At 43.7% G+C, this 24,643-nt stretch overlaps 1 long non-coding RNA gene across 1 annotated transcript in view; it reads right to left on the bottom strand.

The window, feature by feature from the left end:
- Positions 1–7,858: 7,858 nt before the first annotated feature.
- The window catches only part of LOC135811539 (uncharacterized), a 94,245-nt gene continuing 77,460 nt past the window's right edge, over positions 7,859–24,643 (bottom strand). The window contains exons 2-3 of the long non-coding RNA XR_010552628.1: positions 19,977–20,034; positions 7,859–7,919 (exon numbers count right to left, since the gene is read on the bottom strand). This is a non-coding gene — a long non-coding RNA (uncharacterized LOC135811539). The remainder of the gene's footprint in view (positions 7,920–19,976; positions 20,035–24,643) is intronic.

Here is a 24,643-nt window from a genome sequence, read left to right as displayed (position 1 = left end):
GGGGTCACTGAATGTGGGTGCCAGCGCCCTACAAGCAAACCAAAAATCAAATCAATGCGACCACTGACATTACAGCTGGGTCATGTTATAGAGAGGTACATTGAAATTCAAAGGTCAGCACAAATGGTCAAAATCCGACATTTTCTCACCTTCCTGCCCGTTCACAGCTCAGAAAATGACAATGACCAGCCTCATCTCGCTGTGCAGCTGGACATAGACAATTGAACCAAGAAAAAGACCCACATTTCTCTAAAGAACTTGCCCAGGGCTGCTGAAAGCTGAAAAATAACCAATCTCACACTTTGGGGCTTTTTACCCGTGAATCTTGTCTTTGCGACTAAACTATTCACAGCAGTGCCACATTTTCTGGGTCACTGAATGTGGGTGCCAGCGCCCTACAAGCAAACCAAAAATCAAATCAATGCGACCACTGACATTACAGCTGGGTCATGTTATAGAGAGGTACATTGAAATTCAAAGGTCAGCACAAATGGTCAAAATCCGACATTTTCTCACCTTCCTGCCCGTTCACAGCTCAGAAAATGACAATGACCAGCCTCATCTCGTTGTGCAGCTGGACATAGACAAGTGCACAAAGAAAAAGAGCCACATTTCTCTAAAGAACTTGCCCAGGGCTGCTGAAAGCTGAAAAAATAACCAATCTCACACTTTGGGGCTTTTTACCCGTGAATCTTCACTTTGCGACTAAACTATTCACAGCAGTGCCACATTTTCTGGGTCACTGAATGTGGATACCAGCGCCCTACAAGCAAACCAAAAATCAAATCAATGCGACAACTGACATTACAGCTGGGTCATGTTATAGAGAGGTACATTGAAATTCAAAGGTCAGCACAAATGGTCAAAATCCGACATTTTCTCACCTTCCTGCCCGTTCACAGCTCAGAAAATGACAATGACCAGCCTCATCTTGTTGTGCAGCTGGACATAGACAAGTGCACCAAGAAAAAGAGCCACATTTCTCTAAAGAACTTGCCCAGGGCTGCTGAAAGCTGAAAAATAACCAATCTCACACTTTGGGGCTTTTTACCCGTGAATCTTCACTTTGCGACTAAACTATTCACAGCAGTGCCAAATTTTTTGGGTCACTGAATGTGGGTGCCAGCGCCCTACAAGCAAATCAAAAATCAAATCAATGCGACAACTGACATTACAGCTGGGTCATGTTATAGAGAGGTACATTGAAATTCAAAGGTCAGCACAAATGGTCAAAATCCGACATTTTCTCACCTTACTGCCCGTTCACAGCTCAGAAAATGACAATAACCAGCCTCATCTCGTTGTTCAGCTTGACATAGACAATTGCACAAAGAAAAAGAGCCACATTTCTCTAAAGAACTTGCCCAGGGCTGCTGAAAGCTGAAAAATAACCAATCTCACAGTTTGGGGCTTTTTACCCGTGAATTTTCACTTTGCGACTAAACTATTCACAGCAGTGCCACATTTTCTGGGTCACTGAATGTGGATGCCAGCGCCCTACAAGCAAACCAAAAATCAAATCAATGCGACCACTGACATTACAGCTGGGTCATGTTATAGAGAGGTACATTGAAATTCAAAGGTCAGCACAAATGGTCAAAATCCGACATTTTCTCACCTTCCTGCCCGTTCACAGCTCAGAAAATGACAATAACCAGCCTCATCTTGTTGTGCAGCTGGACATAGACAAGTGCACCAAGAAAAAGAGCCACATTTCTCTAAAGAACTTGCCCAGGGCTGCTGAAAGCTGAAAAATAACCAATCTCACACTTTGGGGCTTTTTACCCGTGAATCTTCACTTTGCGACTAAACTATTCACAGCAGTGCCAAATTTTTTGGGTCACTGAATGTGGGTGCCAGCGCCCTACAAGCAAACCGAAAATCAAATCAATGCGACCACTGACATTACAGCTGGGTCATGTTATAGACAGGTACATTGAAATTCAAAGGTCAGCAGCACAAATGGTCAAAATCCGACATTTTCTCACCTTCCTGCCCGTTCACAGCTCAGAAAATGACAATGACCAGCCTCATCTCGTTGTGCAGCTGGACATAGACAAGTGCACCAAGAAAAAGAGCCACTTTTCTCTAAAGAACTTGCCCAGGGCTGCTGAAAGCTGAAAAATAACCAATCTCACACTTTGGGGTTTTTTACCCGTGAATCTTCACTTTGCGACTAAACTATTCACAGCAGTGCCAAATTTTTGGGGTCACTGAATGTGGGTGCCAGCGCCCTACAAGCAAACCAAAAGTCAAATCAATGCGACCACTGACATTACAGCTGGGTCATGTTATAGAGAGGTACATTGAAATTCAAAGGTCAGCACAAATGGTCAAAATCCGACATTTTCTCACCTTCCTGCCCGTTCACAGCTCAGAAAATGACAATGACCAGCCTCATCTCGTTGTGCAGCTGGACATAGACAAGTGAACCAAGAAAAAGACCCACACTTCTCTAAGGAACTTGCCCAGGGCTGCTGAAAGCTGAAAAATAACCAATCTCACAGTTTGGGGCTTTTTACCCGTGAATCTTCACTTTGCGACTAAACTATTCACAGCAGTGCCACCTTTTCTGGGTCACTGAATGTGGGTGCCAGTGCCCTACAAGCAAACCAAAAATCAAATCAATGCGACCACTGACATTACAGCTGGGTCATGTTATAGAGAGGTACATTGAAATTCAAAGGTCAGCACAAATGGTCAAAATCCGACATTTTCTCACCTTCCTGCCCGTTCACAGCTCAGAAAATGACAATGACCAGCCTCATCTCGTTGTGCAGCTGGACATAGACAAGTGCACAAAGAAAAAGAGCCACATTTCTCTAAAGAACTTGCCCAGGGCTGCTGAAAGCTGAAAAATAACCAATCTCACACTTTGGGGCTTTTTACCCGTGAATCTTCACTTTGCGACTAAACTATTCACAGCAGTGCCAAATTTTTTGGGTCACTGAATGTGGGTGCCAGCGCCCTACAAGCAAACCAAAAATCAAATCAATGCGACAACTGACATTACAGCTGGGTCATGTTATAGAGAGGTACATTGAAATTCAAAGGTCAGCACAAATGGTCAAAATCCGACATTTTCTCACCTTACTGCCCGTTCACAGCTCAGAAAATGACAATAACCAGCCTCATCTCGTTGTTCTGCTTGACATAGACAATTGCACAAAGAAAAAGAGCCACATTTCTCTAAAGAACTTGCCCAGGGCTGCTGAAAGCTGAAAAATAACCAATCTCACAGTTTGGGGCTTTTTACCCGTGAATCTTCACTTTGCGACTAAACTATTCACAGCAGTGCCACATTTTCTGGGTCACTGAATGTGGATGCCAGCGCCCTACAAGCAAACCAAAAATCAAATCAATGCGACCACTGACATTACAGCTGGGTCATGTTATAGAGAGGTACATTGAAATTCAAAGGTCAGCACAAATGGTCAAAATCCGACATTTTCTCACCTTCCTGCCCGTTCACAGCTCAGAAAATGACAATGACCAGCCTCATCTCGTTGTGCAGCTGGACATAGACAAGTGCACCAAGAAAAAGAGCCACATTTCTCTAAAGAACTTGCCCAGGGCTGCTGAAAGCTGAAAAAATAACCAATCTCACACTTTGGGGCTTTTTACCCGTGAATCTTCACTTTGCGACTAAACTATTCACAGCAGTGCCACATTTTCTGGGTCACTGAATGTGGATACCAGCGCCCTACAAGCAAACCAAAAATCAAATCAATGCGACAACTGACATTACAGCTGGGTCATGTTATAGAGAGGTACATTGAAATTCAAAGGTCAGCACAAATGGTCAAAATCCGACATTTTCTCACCTTCCTGCCCGTTCACAGCTCAGAAAATGACAATGACCAGCCTCATCTCGTTGTGCAGCTGGACATAGACAAGTGCACCAAGAAAAAGAGCCACATTTCTCTAAAGAACTTGCCCAGGGCTGCTGAAAGCTGAAAAATAACCAATCTCACAGTTTGGGGCTTTTTACCCGTGAATCTTCACTTTGCGACTAAACTATTCACAGCAGTGCCAAATTTTTTGGGTCAATGAATGTGGGTGCCAGCGCCCTACAAGCAAACCAAAAATCAAATCAATGCGACCACTGACATTACAGCAGGGTCATGTTATAGAGAGGTACATTGAAATTCAAAGGTCAGCACAAATGGTCAAAATCCGACATTTTCTCACCTTCCTGCCCGTTCACAGCTCAGAAAATGACAATAACCAGCCTCATCTCGTTATGCAGCTGGACATAGACAAGTGAACCAAGAAAAAGAGCCACATTTCTCTAAAGAACTTGCCCAGGGCTGCTGAAAGCTGAAAAATAACCAATCTCACAGTTTGGGGCTTTTTACCCGTGAATCTTCACTTTGCGACTAAACTATTCACAGCAGTGCCAAATTTTTTGGGTCACTGAATGTGGGTGCCAGCGCCCTACAAGCAAACCAAAAATCAAATCAATGCGACCACTGACATTACAGCAGGGTCATGTTATAGAGAGGTACATTGAAATTCAAAGGTCAGCACAAATGGTCAAAATCCGACATTTTCTCACCTTCCTGCCCGTTCACAGCTCAGAAAATGACAATAACCAGCCTCATCTCGTTGTGCAGCTGGACATAGACAAGTGAACCAAGAAAAAGACCCACATTTCTCTAAAGAACTTGCCCAGGGCTGCTGAAAGCTGAAAAATAACCAATCTCACAGTTTGGGGCTTTTTACCCGTGAATCTTCACTTTGCGACTAAACTATTCACAGGAGTGCCACATTTTCTGGGTCACTGAATGTGGATGCCAGCGCCCTACAAGCAAACTTAAAATCAAATCGATGCGACAACTGACATTACAGCTGGGTCATGTTATAGAGAGGTACATTGAAATTCAAACGTCAGCACAAATGGTCAAAATCCGACATTTTCTCACCTTCCTGCCCGTTCACAGCTCAGAAAATGACAATGACCAGCCTCATCTTGTTGTGCAGCTGGACATAGACAAGTGCACCAAGAAAAAGAGCCACATTTCTCTAAAGAACTTGCCCAGGGCTGCTGAAAGCTGAAAAATAACCAATCTCACAGTTTGGGGCTTTTTACCCGTGAATCTTCACTTTGCGACTAAACTATTCACAGCAGTGCCAAATTTTTTGGGTCACTGAATGTGGGTGCCAGCGCCCTACAAGCAAACCAAAAATCAAATCAATGCGACAACTGACATTACAGCTGGGTCATGTTATAGAGAGGTACATTGAAATTCAAACGTCAGCACAAATGGTCAAAATCCGACATTTTCTCACCTTCCTGCCCGTTCACAGCTCAAAAAATGACAATGACCAGCCTCATCTCGTTGTGCAGCTGGACATAGACAAGTGCACCAAGAAAAAGAGCCACATTTCTCTAAAGAACTTGCCCAGGGCTGCTGAAAGCTGAAAAATAACCAATCTCACAGTTTGGGGCTTTTTACCCGTGAATCTTCACTTTGCGACTAAACTATTCACAGCAGTGCCAAATTTTTTGGGTCACTGAATGTGGGTGCCAGCGCCCTACAAGCAAACCAAAAATCAAATCAATGCGACCACTGACATTACAGCTGGGTCATGTTATAGAGAGGTACATTGAAATTCAAAGGTCAGCACAAATGGTCAAAATCCGACATTTTCTCACCTTCCTGCCCGTTCACAGCTCAGAAAATGACAATAACCAGCCTCATCTCGTTGTGCAGCTGGACATAGACAAGTGAACCAAGAAAAAGACCCACATTTCTCTAAAGAACTTGCCCAGGGCTGCTGAAAGCTGAAAAATAACCAATCTCACAGTTTGGGGCTTTTTACCCGTGAATCTTCACTTTGCGACTAAACTATTCACAGCAGTGCCACATTTTCTGGGTCACTGAATGTGGATGCCAGCGCCCTACAAGCAAACTTAAAATCAAATCAATACGACAACTGACATTACAGCTGGGTCATGTTATAGAGAGGTACATTGAAATTCAAACGTCAGCACAAATGGTCAAAATCCGACATTTTCTCACCTTCCTGCCCGTTCACAGCTCAGAAAATGACAATGACCAGCCTCATCTCGTTGTGCAGCTGGACATAGACAAGTGCACCAAAAAAAAGAGCCACATTTCTCTAAAGAACTTGCCCAGGGCTGCTGAAAGCTGAAAAATAACCAATCTCACACTTTGGGGCTTTTTACCCGTGAATCTTCACTTTGCGACTAAACTATTCACAGCAGTGCCAAATTTTTTGGGTCACTGAATGTGGGTGCCAGCGCCCTACAAGCAAACCAAAAATCAAATCAATGCGACCACTGACATTACAGCAGGGTCATGTTATAGAGAGGTACATTGAAATTCAAAGGTCGGCACAAATGGTCAAAATCCGACATTTTCTCACCTTCCTGCCCGTTCACAGCTCAGAAAATGACAATGACCAGCCTCATCTCGTTGTGCAGCTGGACATAGACAAGTGCACAAAGAAAAAGAGCCACATTTCTCTAAAGAACTTGCCCAGGGCTGCTGAAAGCTGAAAAATAACCAATCTCACACTTTGGGGCTTTTTACCCGTGAATCTTCACTTTGCGACTAAACTATTCACAGCAGTGCCAAATTTTTTGGGTCACTGAATGTGGGTGCCAGCGCCCTACAAGCAAACCAAAAATCAAATCAATGTGACCACTGACATTACAGCAGGGTCATGTTATAGAGAGGTACATTGAAATTCAAAGGTCAGCACAAATGGTCAAAATCCGACATTTTCTCACCTTCCTGCCCGTTCACAGCTCAGAAAATGACAATGACCAGCCTCATCTCGTTGTGCAGCTGGACATAGACAAGTGAACCAAGAAAAAGAGCCACATTTCTCTAAAGAACTTGCCCAGGGCTGCTGAAAGCTGAAAAATAACCAATCTCACAGTTTGGGGCTTTTTACCCGTGAATCTTCACTTTGCGACTAAACTATTCACAGCAGTGCCACATTTTCTGGGTCACTGAATGTGGATGCCAGCGCCCTACAAGCAAACTTAAAATCAAATCAATGCGACCACTGATATTACAGCTGGGTCATGTTATAGAGAGGTACATTGAAATTCAAAGGTCAGCACAAATGGTCAAAATCCGACATTTTCTCACTTTCCTGCCCGTTCACAGCTCAGAAAATGACAATGACCAGCCTCATCTTGTTGTGCAGCTGGACATAGACAAGTGCACCAAGAAAAAGAGCCACATTTCTCTAAAGAACTTGCCCAGGGCTGCTGAAAGCTGAAAAATAACCAATCTCACAGTTTGGGGCTTTTTACCCGTGAATCTTCACTTTGCGACTAAACTATTCACAGCAGTGCCAAATTTTTTGGTTCACTGAATGTGGGTGCCAGCGCCCTACAAGCAAATCAAAAATCAAATCAATGCGACAACTGAAATTACAGCTGGGTCATGTTATAGAGAGGTACATTGAAATTCAAAGGTCAGCACAAATGGTCAAAATCCGACATTTTCTCACCTTACTGCCCGTTCACAGCTCAGAAAATGACAATAACCAGCCTCATCTCGTTGTTCAGCTTGACATAGACAATTGCACAAAGAAAAAGAGCCACATTTCTCAAAAGAACTTGCCCAGGGCTGCTGAAAGCTGAAAAATAACCAATCTCACAGTTTGGGGCTTTTTACCCGTGAATCTTCACTTTGCGACTAAACTATTCACAGCAGTGCCACATTTTCTAGGTCACTGAATGTGGATGCCAGCGCCCTACAAGCAAACCAAAAATCAAATCAATGCGACCACTGACATTACAGCTGGGTCATGTTATAGACAGGTACATTGAAATTCAAAGGTCAGCACAAATGGTCAAAATCCGACATTTTCTCACCTTCCTGCCCGTTCATAGCTCAGAAAATGACAATGACCAGCCTCATCTCGTTGTGCAGCTGGACATAGACAAGTGAACCAAGAAAAAGACCCACATTTCTCTAAGGAACTTGCCCAGGGCTGCTGAAAGCTGAAAAATAACCAATCTCACAGTTTGGGGCTTTTTACCCGTGAATCTTCACTTTGCGACTAAACTATTCACAGCAGTGCCAAATTTTTTGGGTCACTGAATGTGGGTGCCAGCGCCCTACAAGCAAATCAAAAATCAAATCAATGCGACAACTGACATTACAGCTGGGTCATGTTATAGAGAGGTACATTGAAATTCAAAGGTCAGCACAAATGGTCAAAATCCGACATTTTCTCACCTTACTGCCCGTTCACAGCTCAGAAAATGACAATGACCAGCCTCATCTCGTTGTTCAGCTTGACATAGACAATTGCACAAAGAAAAAGAGCCACATTTCTCTAAAGAACTTGCCCAGGGCTGCTGAAAGCTGAAAAATAACCAATCTCACACTTTGGGGCTTTTTACCCGTGAATCTTCACTTTGCGACTAAACTACTCACAGCAGTGCCACATTTTCTGGGTCACTGAATGTGGATGCCAGCGCCCTACAAGCAAACCAAAAATCAAATCAATGCGACCACTGACATTACAGCTGGGTCATGTTATAGAGAGGTACATTGAAATTCAAAGGTCAGCACAAATGGTCAAAATCCGACATTTTCTCACCTTCCTGCCCGTTCACAGCTCAGAAAATGACAATAACCAGCCTCATCTTGTGTAGCTGGACATAGACAAGTGCACCAAGAAAAAGAGCCACATTTCTCTAAAGAACTTGCCCAGGGCTGCTGAAAGCTGAAAAATAACCAATCTCACACTTTGGGGCTTTTTACCCGTGAATCTTCACTTTGCGACTAAACTATTTACAGCAGTGCCAAATTTTTTGGGTCACTGAATGTGGGTGCCAGCGCCCTACAAGCAAACCAAAAATCAAATCAATGCGACAACTGAGATTACAGCTGGGTCATGTTATAGAGAGGTACATTGAAATTCAAAGGTCAGCACAAATGGTCAAAATCCGACATTTCTCACCTTCCTGCCCGTTCACAGCTCAGAAAATGACAATGACCAGCCTCATCTCGTTGTGCAGCTGGACATAGACAAGTGCACCAAGAAAAAGAGCCACTTTTCTCTAAAGAACTTGCCCAGGGCTGCTGAAAGCTGAAAAATAACCAATCTCACACCTTGGGGCTTTTTACCCGTGAATCTTCACTTTGCGACTAAACTATTCACAGCAGTGCCAAATTTTTGGGGTCACTGAATGTGGGTGCCAGCGCCCTACAAGCAAACCAAAAGTCAAATCAATGCGACCACTGACATTACAGCTGGGTCATGTTATAGAGAGGTACATTGAAATTCAAAGGTCAGCACAAATGGTAAAAATCCGACATTTTCTCACCTTCCTGCCCGTTCACAGCTCAGAAAATGACAATGACCAGCCTGATCTTGTTGTGCAGCTGGACATAGACAAGTGCACCAAGAAAAAGAGCTAATTTCTCTAAAGAACTTGCCCAGGGCTGCTGAAAGCTGAAAAAATAACCAATCTCACACTTTGGGGCTTTTTACCCGTGAATCTTCACTTTGCGACTAAACTATTCACAGCAGTGCCACATTTACTGGGTCACTGAATGTGGGTGCCAGCGCCTCACAAGCAAACCCAAAATCAAATCAATGCGACCACTGACATTACAGCTGGGTCATGTTATAGAGAGGTACATTGAAATTCAAAGGTAAGCACAAATGGTCAAAATCCGACATTTTCTCACTTTCCTGCCCGTTCACAGCTCAGAAAATGACAATGACCAGACTCATCTCGTTGTGCAGCTGGACATAGACAAGTGCACCAAGAAAAAGAGCCACATTACTCTAAAGAACTTGCCCAGGGCTGCTGAAAGCTGAAAAATAACCAATCTCACACTTTGGGGCTTTTTACCCGTGAATCTTCACTTTGCGACTAAACTATTCACAGCAGTGCCAAATTTTGGGGTCACTGAATGTGGGTGCCAGCGCCCTACAAGCAAACCAAAAATCAAATCAATGCGACCACTGACATAACAGCTGGGTCATGTTATAGAGAGGTACATTGAAATTCAAAGGTCAGCACAAATGGTCAAAATCCGACATTTTCTCACCTTCCTGCCCGTTCACAGCTCAGAAAATGACAATGACCAGCCTCATCTCGTTGTGCAGCTGGACATAGACAAGTGCACCAAGAAAAAGAGCCACTTTTCTCTAAAGAACTTGCCCAGGGCTGCTGAAAGCTGAAAAATAACCAATCTCACACCTTGGGGCTTTTTACCCGTGAATCTTCACTTTGCGACTAAACTATTCACAGCAGTGCCAAATTTTTGGGGTCACTGAATGTGGGTGCCAGCGCCCTACAAGCAAACCAAAAGTCAAATCAATGCGACCACTGACATTACAGCTGGGTCATGTTATAGAGAGGTACATTGAAATTCAAAGGTCAGCACAAATGGTCAAAATCCGACATTTTCTCACCTTCCTGCCCGTTCACAGCTCAGAAAATGACAATGACCAGCCTGATCTTGTTGTGCAGCTGGACATAGACAAGTGCACCAAGAAAAAGAGCCAATTTCTCTAAAGAACTTGCCCAGGGCTGCTGAAAGCTGAAAAAATAACCAATCTCACACTTTAGGGCTTTTTACCCGTGAATCTTCACTTTGCGACTAAACTATTCACAGCAGTGCCACATTTACTGGGTCACTGAATTTGGGTGCCAGCGCCTCACAAGCAAACCCAAAATCAAATCAATGCGACCACTGACATTACAGCTGGGTCATGTTATAGAGAGGTACATTGAAATTCAAAGGTCAGCACAAATGGTCAAAATCCGACATTTTCTCACTTTCCTTACCGTTCACAGCTCAGAAAATGACAATGACCAGACTCATCTCGTTGTGCAGCTGGACATAGACAAGTGCACCAAGAAAAAGAGCCACATTTCTCTAAAGAACTTGCCCAGGGCTGCTGAAAGCTGAAAAATAACCAATCTCACAGTTTGGGGCTATTTACCCGTGAATCTTCACTTTGCGACTAAACTATTCACAGCAGTGCCAAATTTTTGGGGTCACTGAATGTGGGTGCCAGCGCCCTACAAGCAAACCAAAAATCAAATCAATGCAACCACTGACATTACAGCTGGGTCATGTTATAGAGAGGTACATTGAAATTCAAAGGTCAGCACAAATGGTCAAAATCCGACATTTTCTCACCTTCCTGCCCGTTCACAGCTCAGAAAATGACAATGACCAGCCTCATCTCGCTGTGCAGCTGGACATAGACAATTGAACCAAGAAAAAGACCCACATTTCTCTAAAGAACTTGCCCAGGGCTGCTGAAAGCTGAAAAATAACCAATCTCACACTTTGGGGCTTTTTACCCGTGAATCTTGTCTTTGCGACTAAACTATTCACAGCAGTGCCACATTTTTGGGGTCACTGAATGTGGGTGCCAGCGCCCTACAAGCAAACCAAAAATCAAATCAATGCGACCACTGACATTACAGCTGGGTCATGTTATAGAGAGGTACATTGAAATTCAAAGGTCAGCACAAATGGTCAAAATCCGACATTTTCTCACCTTCCTGCCCGTTCACAGCTCAGAAAATGACAATGACCAGCCTCATCTCGTTGTGCAGCTGGACATAGACAAGTGCACAAAGAAAAAGAGCCACATTTCTCTAAAGAACTTGCCCAGGGCTGCTGAAAGCTGAAAAAATAACCAATCTCACACTTTGGGGCTTTTTACCCGTGAATCTTCACTTTGCGACTAAACTATTCACAGCAGTGCCACATTTTCTGGGTCACTGAATGTGGATACCAGCGCCCTACAAGCAAACCAAAAATCAAATCAATGCGACAACTGACATTACAGCTGGGTCATGTTATAGAGAGGTACATTGAAATTCAAAGGTCAGCACAAATGGTCAAAATCCGACATTTTCTCACCTTCCTGCCCGTTCACAGCTCAGAAAATGACAATGACCAGCCTCATCTTGTTGTGCAGCTGGACATAGACAAGTGCACCAAGAAAAAGAGCCACATTTCTCTAAAGAACTTGCCCAGGGCTGCTGAAAGCTGAAAAATAACCAATCTCACACTTTGGGGCTTTTTACCCGTGAATCTTCACTTTGCGACTAAACTATTCACAGCAGTGCCACATTTTTTGGGTCACTGAATGTGGGTGCCAGCGCCCTACAAGCAAATCAAAAATCAAATCAATGCGACAACTGACATTACAGCTGGGTCATGTTATAGAGAGGTACATTGAAATTCAAAGGTCAGCACAAATGGTCAAAATCCGACATTTTCTCACCTTACTGCCCGTTCACAGCTCAGAAAATGACAATAACCAGCCTCATCTCGTTGTTCAGCTTGACATAGACAATTGCACAAAGAAAAAGAGCCACATTTCTCTAAAGAACTTGCCCAGGGCTGCTGAAAGCTGAAAAATAACCAATCTCACAGTTTGGGGCTTTTTACCCGTGAATTTTCACTTTGCGACTAAACTATTCACAGCAGTGCCACATTTTCTGGGTCACTGAATGTGGATGCCAGCGCCCTACAAGCAAACCAAAAATCAAATCAATGCGACCACTGATATTACAGCTGGGTCATGTTATAGAGAGGTACATTGAAATTCAAAGGTCAGCACAAATGGTCAAAATCCGACATTTTCTCACCTTCCTGCCCGTTCACAGCTCAGAAAATGACAATAACCAGCCTCATCTTGTTGTGCAGCTGGACATAGACAAGTGCACCAAGAAAAAGAGCCACATTTCTCTAAAGAACTTGCCCAGGGCTGCTGAAAGCTGAAAAATAACCAATCTCACACTTTGGGGCTTTTTACCCGTGAATCTTCACTTTGCGACTAAACTATTCACAGCAGTGCCAAATTTTTTGGGTCACTGAATGTGGGTGCCAGCGCCCTACAAGCAAACCGAAAATCAAATCAATGCGACCACTGACATTACAGCTGGGTCATGTTATAGACAGGTACATTGAAATTCAAAGGTCAGCAGCACAAATGGTCAAAATCCGACATTTTCTCACCTTCCTGCCCGTTCACAGCTCAGAAAATGACAATGACCAGCCTCATCTCGTTGTGCAGCTGGACATAGACAAGTGCACCAAGAAAAAGAGCCACTTTTCTCTAAAGAACTTGCCCAGGGCTGCTGAAAGCTGAAAAATAACCAATCTCACACTTTGGGGTTTTTTACCCGTGAATCTTCACTTTGCGACTAAACTATTCACAGCAGTGCCAAATTTTTGGGGTCACTGAATGTGGGTGCCAGCGCCCTACAAGCAAACCAAAAGTCAAATCAATGCGACCACTGACATTACAGCTGGGTCATGTTATAGAGAGGTACATTGAAATTCAAAGGTCAGCACAAATGGTCAAAATCCGACATTTTCTCACCTTCCTGCCCGTTCACAGCTCAGAAAATGACAATGACCAGCCTCATCTCGTTGTGCAGCTGGACATAGACAAGTGAACCAAGAAAAAGACCCACACTTCTCTAAGGAACTTGCCCAGGGCTGCTGAAAGCTGAAAAATAACCAATCTCACAGTTTGGGGCTTTTTACCCGTGAATCTTCACTTTGCGACTAAACTATTCACAGCAGTGCCACCTTTTCTGGGTCACTGAATGTGGGTGCCAGTGCCCTACAAGCAAACCAAAAATCAAATCAATGCGACCACTGACATTACAGCTGGGTCATGTTATAGAGAGGTACATTGAAATTCAAAGGTCAGCACAAATGGTCAAAATCCGACATTTTCTCACGTTCCTGCCCGTTCACAGCTCAGAAAATGACAATGACCAGCCTCATCTCGTTGTGCAGCTGGACATAGACAAGTGCACAAAGAAAAAGACCCACATTTCTCTAAAGAACTTGCCCAGGGCTGCTGAAAGCTGAAAAATAACCAATCTCACACTTTGGGGCTTTTTACCCGTGAATCTTCACTTTGCGACTAAACTATTCACAGCAGTGCCAAATTTTTTGGGTCACTGAATGTGGGTGCCAGCGCCCTACAAGCAAACCAAAAATCAAATCAATGCGACAACTGACATTACAGCTGGGTCATGTTATAGAGAGGTACATTGAAATTCAAAGGTCAGCACAAATGGTCAAAATCCGACATTTTCTCACCTTACTGCCCGTTCACAGCTCAGAAAATGACAATAACCAGCCTCATCTCGTTGTTCTGCTTGACATAGACAATTGCACAAAGAAAAAGAGCCACATTTCTCTAAAGAACTTGCCCAGGGCTGCTGAAAGCTGAAAAATAACCAATCTCACAGTTTGGGGCTTTTTACCCGTGAATCTTCACTTTGCGACTAAACTATTCACAGCAGTGCCACATTTTCTGGGTCACTGAATGTGGATGCCAGCGCCCTACAAGCAAACCAAAAATCAAATCAATGCGACCACTGATATTACAGCTGGGTCATGTTATAGAGAGGTACATTGAAATTCAAAGGTCAGCACAAATGGTCAAAATCCGACATTTTCTCACCTTCCTGCCCGTTCACAGCTCAGAAAATGACAATAACCAGCCTCATCTTGTTGTGCAGCTGGACATAGACAAGTGCACCAAGAAAAAGAGCCACATTTCTCTAAAGAACTTGCCCAGGGCTGCTGAAAGCTGAAAAATAACCAATCTCACACTTTGGGGCTTTTTACCCGTGAATCTTCACTTTGCGACTAAACTATTCACAGCAGTGCCAAATTTTTTGGGTCACTGAATGTGGGTGCCAGCGCCCTACAAGCAAACCGAAAATCAAATCAATGCGACCACTGACATTACAGCTGGGTCATGTTATAGACAGGTACATTGAAATTCAAAGGTCAGCAGCACAAATGGTCAAAATCCGACATTTTCTCACCTTCCTGCCTGTTCACAGCTCAGAAAATGACAATGACCAGCCTCATCTCGTTGTGCAGCTGGACATAGACAAGTGCACCAAGAAAAAGAGCCACTTTTCTCTAAAGAACTTGCCCAGGGCTGCTGAAAGCTGAAAAATAACCAATCTCACACTTTGGGGTTTTTTACCCGTGAATCTTCACTTTGCGACTAAACTATTCACAGCAGTGCCAAATTTTTGGGGTCACTGAATGTGGGTGCCAGCGCCCTACAAGCAAACCAAAAGTCAAATCAATGCGACCACTGACATTACAGCTGGGTCATGTTATAGAGAGGTACATTGAAATTCAAAGGTCAGCACAAATGGTCAAAATCCGACATTTTCTCACCTTCCTGCCCGTTCACAGCTCAGAAAATGACAATGACCAGCCTCATCTCGTTGTGCAGCTGGACATAGACAAGTGAACCAAGAAAAAGACCCACACTTCTCTAAGGAACTTGCCCAGGGCTGCTGAAAGCTGAAAAATAACCAATCTCACAGTTTGGGGCTTTTTACCCGTGAATCTTCACTTTGCGACTAAACTATTCACAGCAGTGCCACCTTTTCTGGGTCACTGAATGTGGGTGCCAGTGCCCTACAAGCAAACCAAAAATCAAATCAATGCGACCACTGACATTACAGCTGGGTCATGTTATAGAGAGGTACATTGAAATTCAAAGGTCAGCACAAATGGTCAAAATCCGACATTTTCTCACGTTCCTGCCCGTTCACAGCTCAGAAAATGACAATGACCAGCCTCATCTCGTTGTGCAGCTGGACATAGACAAGTGCACAAAGAAAAAGACCCACATTTCTCTAAAGAACTTGCCCAGGGCTGCTGAAAGCTGAAAAATAACCAATCTCACAGTTTGGGGCTTTTTACCCGTGAATCTTCACTTTGCGACTAAACTATTCACAGCAGTGCCACATTTTCTGGGTCACTGAATGTGGATGCCAGCGCCCTACAAGCAAACCAAAAATCAAATCAATGCGACCACTGATATTACAGCTGGGTCATGTTATAGAGAGGTACATTGAAATTCAAAGGTCAGCACAAATGGTCAAAATCCGACATTTTCTCACCTTCCTGCCCGTTCACAGCTCAGAAAATGACAATAACCAGCCTCATCTTGTTGTGCAGCTGGACATAGACAAGTGCACCAAGAAAAAGAGCCACATTTCTCTAAAGAACTTGCCCAGGGCTGCTGAAAGCTGAAAAATAACCAATCTCACACTTTGGGGCTTTTTACCCGTGAATCTTCACTTTGCGACTAAACTATTCACAGCAGTGCCAAATTTTTTGGGTCACTGAATGTGGGTGCCAGCGCCCTACAAGCAAACCGAAAATCAAATCAATGCGACCACTGACATTACAGCTGGGTCATGTTATAGACAGGTACATTGAAATTCAAAGGTCAGCAGCACAAATGGTCAAAATCCGACATTTTCTCACCTTCCTGCCCGTTCACAGCTCAGAAAATGACAATGACCAGCCTCATCTCGTTGTGCAGCTGGACATAGACAAGTGCACCAAGAAAAAGAGCCACTTTTCTCTAAAGAACTTGCCCAGGGCTGCTGAAAGCTGAAAAATAACCAATCTCACACTTTGGGGTTTTTTACCCGTGAATCTTCACTTTGCGACTAAACTATTCACAGCAGTGCCAAATTTTTGGGGTCACTGAATGTGGGTGCCAGCGCCCTACAAGCAAACCAAAAGTCAAATCAATGCGACCACTGACATTACAGCTGGGTCATGTTATAGAGAGGTACATTGAAATTCAAAGGTCAGCACAAATGGTCAAAATCCGACATTTTCTCACCTTCCTGCCCGTTCACAGCTCAGAAAATGACAATGACCAGCCTCATCTCGTTGTGCAGCTGGACATAGACAAGTGAACCAAGAAAAAGACCCACACTTCTCTAAGGAACTTGCCCAGGGCTGCTGAAAGCTGAAAAATAACCAATCTCACAGTTTGGGGCTTTTTACCCGTGAATCTTCACTTTGCGACTAAACTATTCACAGCAGTGCCACCTTTTCTGGGTCACTGAATGTGGGTGCCAGTGCCCTACAAGCAAACCAAAAATCAAATCAATGCGACCACTGACATTACAGCTGGGTCATGTTATAGAGAGGTACATTGAAATTCAAAGGTCAGCACAAATGGTCAAAATCCGACATTTTCTCACGTTCCTGCCCGTTCACAGCTCAGAAAATGACAATGACCAGCCTCATCTCGTTGTGCAGCTGGACATAGACAAGTGCACAAAGAAAAAGACCCACATTTCTCTAAAGAACTTGCCCAGGGCTGCTGAAAGCTGAAAAATAACCAATCTCACACTTTGGGGCTTTTTACCCGTGAATCTTCACTTTGCGACTAAACTATTCACAGCAGTGCCAAATTTTTTGGGTCACTGAATGTGGGTGCCAGCGCCCTACAAGCAAACCAAAAATCAAATCAATGCGACAACTGACATTACAGCTGGGTCATGTTATAGAGAGGTACATTGAAATTCAAAGGTCAGCACAAATGGTCAAAATCCGACATTTTCTCACCTTACTGCCCGTTCACAGCTCAGAAAATGACAATAACCAGCCTCATCTCGTTGTTCTGCTTGACATAGACAATTGCACAAAGAAAAAGAGCCACATTTCTCTAAAGAACTTGCCCAGGGCTGCTGAAAGCTGAAAAATAACCAATCTCACAGTTTGGGGCTTTTTACCCGTGAATCTTCACTTTGCGACTAAACTATTCACAGCAGTGCCACATTTTCTGGGTCACTGAATGTGGATGCCAGCGCCCTACAAGCAAACCAAAAATCAAATCAATGCGACCACTGACATTACAGCTGGGTCATGTTATAGAGAGGTACATTGAAATTCAAAGGTCAGCACAAATGGTCAAAATCCGACATTTTCTCACCTTCCTGCCCGTTCACAGCTCAGAAAATGACAATAACCAGCCTCATCTTGTTGTGCAGCTGGACATAGACAAGTGCACCAAGAAAAAGAGCCACATTTCTCTAAAGAACTTGCCCAGGGCTGCTGAAAGCTGAAAAATAACCAATCTCACACTTTGGGGCTTTTTACCCGTGAATCTTCACTTTGCGACTAAACTATTCACAGCAGTGCCAAATTTTTGGGGTCACTGAATGTGGGTGCCAGCGCCCTACAAGCAAACCGAAAATCAAATCAATGCGACCACTGACATTACAGCTGGGTCATGTTATAGACAGGTACATTGAAATTCAAAGGTCAGCACAAATGGTCAAAATCCGACATTTCTCACCTTCCTGCCCGTTCACAGCTCAGAAAATGACAATGACCAGCCTCATCTCGTTGTGCAGCTGGACATAGACAAGTGCACCAAGAAAAAGAGCCACTTTTCTCTAAAGAACTTGCCCAGGGCTGCTGAAAGCTGAAAAATAACCAATCTCACACTTTGGGGCTTTTTACCCGTGAATCTTCACTTTGCGACTAAACTATTCACAGCAGTGCCACATTTTTGGGGTCACTGAATGTGGGTGCCAGCGCCCTACAAGCAAACCAAAAGTCAAATCAATGCGACCACTGACATTACAGCTGGGTCATGTTATAGAGAGGTACATTGAAATTGAAAGGTCAGCACAAATGGTCAAAATCCGACATTTTCTCACCTTCCTGCCCGTTCACAGCTCAGAAAATGACAATGACCAGCCTCATCTCGTTGTGCAGCTGGACATAGACAAGTGCACAAAGAAAAAGAGCCACATTTCTCTAAAGAACTTGCCCAGGGCTGCTGAAAGCTGAAAAATAACCAATCTCACACTTTGGGGCTTTTTACCCGTGAATCTTCACTTTGCGACTAAACTATTCACAGCAGTGCCAAATTTTTTGGGTCACTGAATGTGGGTGCCAGCGCCCTACAAGCAAACCAAAAATCAAATCAATGTGACCACTGACATTACAGCAGGGTCATGTTATAGAGAGGTACATTGAAATTCAAAGGTCAGCACAAATGGTCAAAATCCGACATTTTCTCACCTTCCTGCCCGTTCACAGCTCAGAAAATGACAATGACCAGCCTCATCTCGTTGTGCAGCTGGACATAGACAAGTGAACCAAGAAAAAGAGCCACATTTCTCTAAAGAACTTGCCCAGGGCTGCTGAAAGCTGAAAAATAACCAATCTCACAGTTTGGGGCTTTTTACCCGTGAATCTTCACTTTGCGACTAAACTATTCACAGCAGTGCCACATTTTCTGGGTCACTGAATGTGGATGCCAGCGCCCTACAAGCAAACTTAAAATCAAATCAATGCGACCACTGATATTACAGCTGGGTCATGTTATAGAGAGGTACATTGAAATTCAAAGGTCAGCACAAATGGTCAAAATCCGACATTTTCTCACTTTCCTGCCCGTTCACAGCTCAGAAAATGACAATGACCAGCCTCATCTTGTTGTGCAGCTGGACATAGACAAGTGCACCAAGAAAAAGAGCCACATTTCTCTAAAGAACTTGCCCAGGGCTGCTGAAAGCTGAAAAATAACCAATCTCACAGTTTGGGGCTTTTTACCCGTGAATCTTCACTTTGCGACTAAACTATTCACAGCAGTGCCAAATTTTTTGGTTCACTGAATGTGGGTGCCAGCGCCCTACAAGCAAATCAAAAATCAAATCAATGCGACAACTGAAATTACAGCTGGGTCATGTTATAGAGAGGTACATTGAAATTCAAAGGTCAGCACAAATGGTCAAAATCCGACATTTTCTCACCTTACTGCCCGTTCACAGCTCAGAAAATGACAATAACCAGCCTCATCTCGTTGTTCAGCTTGACATAGACAATTGCACAAAGAAAAAGAGCCACATTTCTCAAAAGAACTTGCCCAGGGCTGCTGAAAGCTGAAAAATAACCAATCTCACAGTTTGGGGCTTTTTACCCGTGAATCTTCACTTTGCGACTAAACTATTCACAGCAGTGCCACATTTTCTAGGTCACTGAATGTGGATGCCAGCGCCCTACAAGCAAACCAAAAATCAAATCAATGCGACCACTGACATTACAGCTGGGTCATGTTATAGACAGGTACATTGAAATTCAAAGGTCAGCACAAATGGTCAAAATCCGACATTTTCTCACCTTCCTGCCCGTTCATAGCTCAGAAAATGACAATGACCAGCCTCATCTCGTTGTGCAGCTGGACATAGACAAGTGAACCAAGAAAAAGACCCACATTTCTCTAAGGAACTTGCCCAGGGCTGCTGAAAGCTGAAAAATAACCAATCTCACAGTTTGGGGCTTTTTACCCGTGAATCTTCACTTTGCGACTAAACTATTCACAGCAGTGCCAAATTTTTTGGGTCACTGAATGTGGGTGCCAGCGCCCTACAAGCAAATCAAAAATCAAATCAATGCGACAACTGACATTACAGCTGGGTCATGTTATAGAGAGGTACATTGAAATTCAAAGGTCAGCACAAATGGTCAAAATCCGACATTTTCTCACCTTACTGCCCGTTCACAGCTCAGAAAATGACAATGACCAGCCTCATCTCGTTGTTCAGCTTGACATAGACAATTGCACAAAGAAAAAGAGCCACATTTCTCTAAAGAACTTGCCCAGGGCTGCTGAAAGCTGAAAAATAACCAATCTCACACTTTGGGGCTTTTTACCCGTGAATCTTCACTTTGCGACTAAACTACTCACAGCAGTGCCACATTTTCTGGGTCACTGAATGTGGATGCCAGCGCCCTACAAGCAAACCAAAAATCAAATCAATGCGACCACTGACATTACAGCTGGGTCATGTTATAGAGAGGTACATTGAAATTCAAAGGTCAGCACAAATGGTCAAAATCCGACATTTTCTCACCTTCCTGCCCGTTCACAGCTCAGAAAATGACAATAACCAGCCTCATCTTGTGTAGCTGGACATAGACAAGTGCACCAAGAAAAAGAGCCACATTTCTCTAAAGAACTTGCCCAGGGCTGCTGAAAGCTGAAAAATAACCAATCTCACACTTTGGGGCTTTTTACCCGTGAATCTTCACTTTGCGACTAAACTATTTACAGCAGTGCCAAATTTTTTGGGTCACTGAATGTGGGTGCCAGCGCCCTACAAGCAAACCAAAAATCAAATCAATGCGACAACTGAGATTACAGCTGGGTCATGTTATAGAGAGGTACATTGAAATTCAAAGGTCAGCACAAATGGTCAAAATCCGACATTTCTCACCTTCCTGCCCGTTCACAGCTCAGAAAATGACAATGACCAGCCTCATCTCGTTGTGCAGCTGGACATAGACAAGTGCACCAAGAAAAAGAGCCACTTTTCTCTAAAGAACTTGCCCAGGGCTGCTGAAAGCTGAAAAATAACCAATCTCACACCTTGGGGCTTTTTACCCGTGAATCTTCACTTTGCGACTAAACTATTCACAGCAGTGCCAAATTTTTGGGGTCACTGAATGTGGGTGCCAGCGCCCTACAAGCAAACCAAAAGTCAAATCAATGCGACCACTGACATTACAGCTGGGTCATGTTATAGAGAGGTACATTGAAATTCAAAGGTCAGCACAAATGGTAAAAATCCGACATTTTCTCACCTTCCTGCCCGTTCACAGCTCAGAAAATGACAATGACCAGCCTGATCTTGTTGTGCAGCTGGACATAGACAAGTGCACCAAGAAAAAGAGCTAATTTCTCTAAAGAACTTGCCCAGGGCTGCTGAAAGCTGAAAAAATAACCAATCTCACACTTTGGGGCTTTTTACCCGTGAATCTTCACTTTGCGACTAAACTATTCACAGCAGTGCCACATTTACTGGGTCACTGAATGTGGGTGCCAGCGCCTCACAAGCAAACCCAAAATCAAATCAATGCGACCACTGACATTACAGCTGGGTCATGTTATAGAGAGGTACATTGAAATTCAAAGGTAAGCACAAATGGTCAAAATCCGACATTTTCTCACTTTCCTGCCCGTTCACAGCTCAGAAAATGACAATGACCAGACTCATCTCGTTGTGCAGCTGGACATAGACAAGTGCACCAAGAAAAAGAGCCACATTACTCTAAAGAACTTGCCCAGGGCTGCTGAAAGCTGAAAAATAACCAATCTCACACTTTGGGGCTTTTTACCCGTGAATCTTCACTTTGCGACTAAACTATTCACAGCAGTGCCAAATTTTGGGGTCACTGAATGTGGGTGCCAGCGCCCTACAAGCAAACCAAAAATCAAATCAATGCGACCACTGACATAACAGCTGGGTCATGTTATAGAGAGGTACATTGAAATTCAAAGGTCAGCACAAATGGTCAAAATCCGACATTTTCTCACCTTCCTGCCCGTTCACAGCTCAGAAAATGACAATGACCAGCCTCATCTCGTTGTGCAGCTGGACATAGACAAGTGCACCAAGAAAAAGAGCCACTTTTCTCTAAAGAACTTGCCCAGGGCTGCTGAAAGCTGAAAAATAACCAATCTCACACCTTGGGGCTTTTTACCCGTGAATCTTCACTTTGCGACTAAACTATTCACAGCAGTGCCAAATTTTTGGGGTCACTGAATGTGGGTGCCAGCGCCCTACAAGCAAACCAAAAGTCAAATCAATGCGACCACTGACATTACAGCTGGGTCATGTTATAGAGAGGTACATTGAAATTCAAAGGTCAGCACAAATGGTCAAAATCCGACATTTTCTCACCTTCCTGCCCGTTCACAGCTCAGAAAATGACAATGACCAGCCTGATCTTGTTGTGCAGCTGGACATAGACAAGTGCACCAAGAAAAAGAGCCAATTTCTCTAAAGAACTTGCCCAGGGCTGCTGAAAGCTGAAAAAATAACCAATCTCACACTTTAGGGCTTTTTACCCGTGAATCTTCACTTTGCGACTAAACTATTCACAGCAGTGCCACATTTACTGGGTCACTGAATTTGGGTGCCAGCGCCTCACAAGCAAACCCAAAATCAAATCAATGCGACCACTGACATTACAGCTGGGTCATGTTATAGAGAGGTACATTGAAATTCAAAGGTCAGCACAAATGGTCAAAATCCGACATTTTCTCACTTTCCTTACCGTTCACAGCTCAGAAAATGACAATGACCAGACTCATCTCGTTGTGCAGCTGGACATAGACAAGTGCACCAAGAAAAAGAGCCACATTTCTCTAAAGAACTTGCCCAGGGCTGCTGAAAGCTGAAAAATAACCAATCTCACAGTTTGGGGCTATTTACCCGTGAATCTTCACTTTGCGACTAAACTATTCACAGCAGTGCCAAATTTTTGGGGTCACTGAATGTGGGTGCCAGCGCCCTACAAGCAAACCAAAAATCAAATCAATGCAACCACTGACATTACAGCTGGGTCATGTTATAGAGAGGTACATTGAAATTCAAAGGTCAGCACAAATGGTCAAAATCCGACATTTTCTCACCTTCCTGCCCGTTCACAGCTCAGAAAATGACAATGACCAGCCTCATCTCGCTGTGCAGCTGGACATAGACAATTGAACCAAGAAAAAGACCCACATTTCTCTAAAGAACTTGCCCAGGGCTGCTGAAAGCTGAAAAATAACCAATCTCACACTTTGGGGCTTTTTACCCGTGAATCTTGTCTTTGCGACTAAACTATTCACAGCAGTGCCACATTTTTGGGGTCACTGAATGTGGGTGCCAGCGCCCTACAAGCAAACCAAAAATCAAATCAATGCGACCACTGACATTACAGCTGGGTCATGTTATAGAGAGGTACATTGAAATTCAAAGGTCAGCACAAATGGTCAAAATCCGACATTTTCTCACCTTCCTGCCCGTTCACAGCTCAGAAAATGACAATGACCAGCCTCATCTCGTTGTGCAGCTGGACATAGACAAGTGCACAAAGAAAAAGAGCCACATTTCTCTAAAGAACTTGCCCAGGGCTGCTGAAAGCTGAAAAAATAACCAATCTCACACTTTGGGGCTTTTTACCCGTGAATCTTCACTTTGCGACTAAACTATTCACAGCAGTGCCACATTTTCTGGGTCACTGAATGTGGATACCAGCGCCCTACAAGCAAACCAAAAATCAAATCAATGCGACAACTGACATTACAGCTGGGTCATGTTATAGAGAGGTACATTGAAATTCAAAGGTCAGCACAAATGGTCAAAATCCGACATTTTCTCACCTTCCTGCCCGTTCACAGCTCAGAAAATGACAATGACCAGCCTCATCTTGTTGTGCAGCTGGACATAGACAAGTGCACCAAGAAAAAGAGCCACATTTCTCTAAAGAACTTGCCCAGGGCTGCTGAAAGCTGAAAAATAACCAATCTCACACTTTGGGGCTTTTTACCCGTGAATCTTCACTTTGCGACTAAACTATTCACAGCAGTGCCACATTTTTTGGGTCACTGAATGTGGGTGCCAGCGCCCTACAAGCAAATCAAAAATCAAATCAATGCGACAACTGACATTACAGCTGGGTCATGTTATAGAGAGGTACATTGAAATTCAAAGGTCAGCACAAATGGTCAAAATCCGACATTTTCTCACCTTACTGCCCGTTCACAGCTCAGAAAATGACAATAACCAGCCTCATCTCGTTGTTCAGCTTGACATAGACAATTGCACAAAGAAAAAGAGCCACATTTCTCTAAAGAACTTGCCCAGGGCTGCTGAAAGCTGAAAAATAACCAATCTCACAGTTTGGGGCTTTTTACCCGTGAATTTTCACTTTGCGACTAAACTATTCACAGCAGTGCCACATTTTCTGGGTCACTGAATGTGGATGCCAGCGCCCTACAAGCAAACCAAAAATCA

This window comes from Sycon ciliatum, chromosome 3, assembly GCF_964019385.1.
Source record: "Sycon ciliatum chromosome 3, ocSycCili1.1, whole genome shotgun sequence".
Classification (NCBI taxonomy): Eukaryota; Metazoa; Porifera; class Calcarea; order Leucosolenida; family Sycettidae; genus Sycon; species Sycon ciliatum.
Note: the sequence above shows the minus strand (reverse complement) of the source record. Positions and strands in the feature narration are given on the sequence as shown.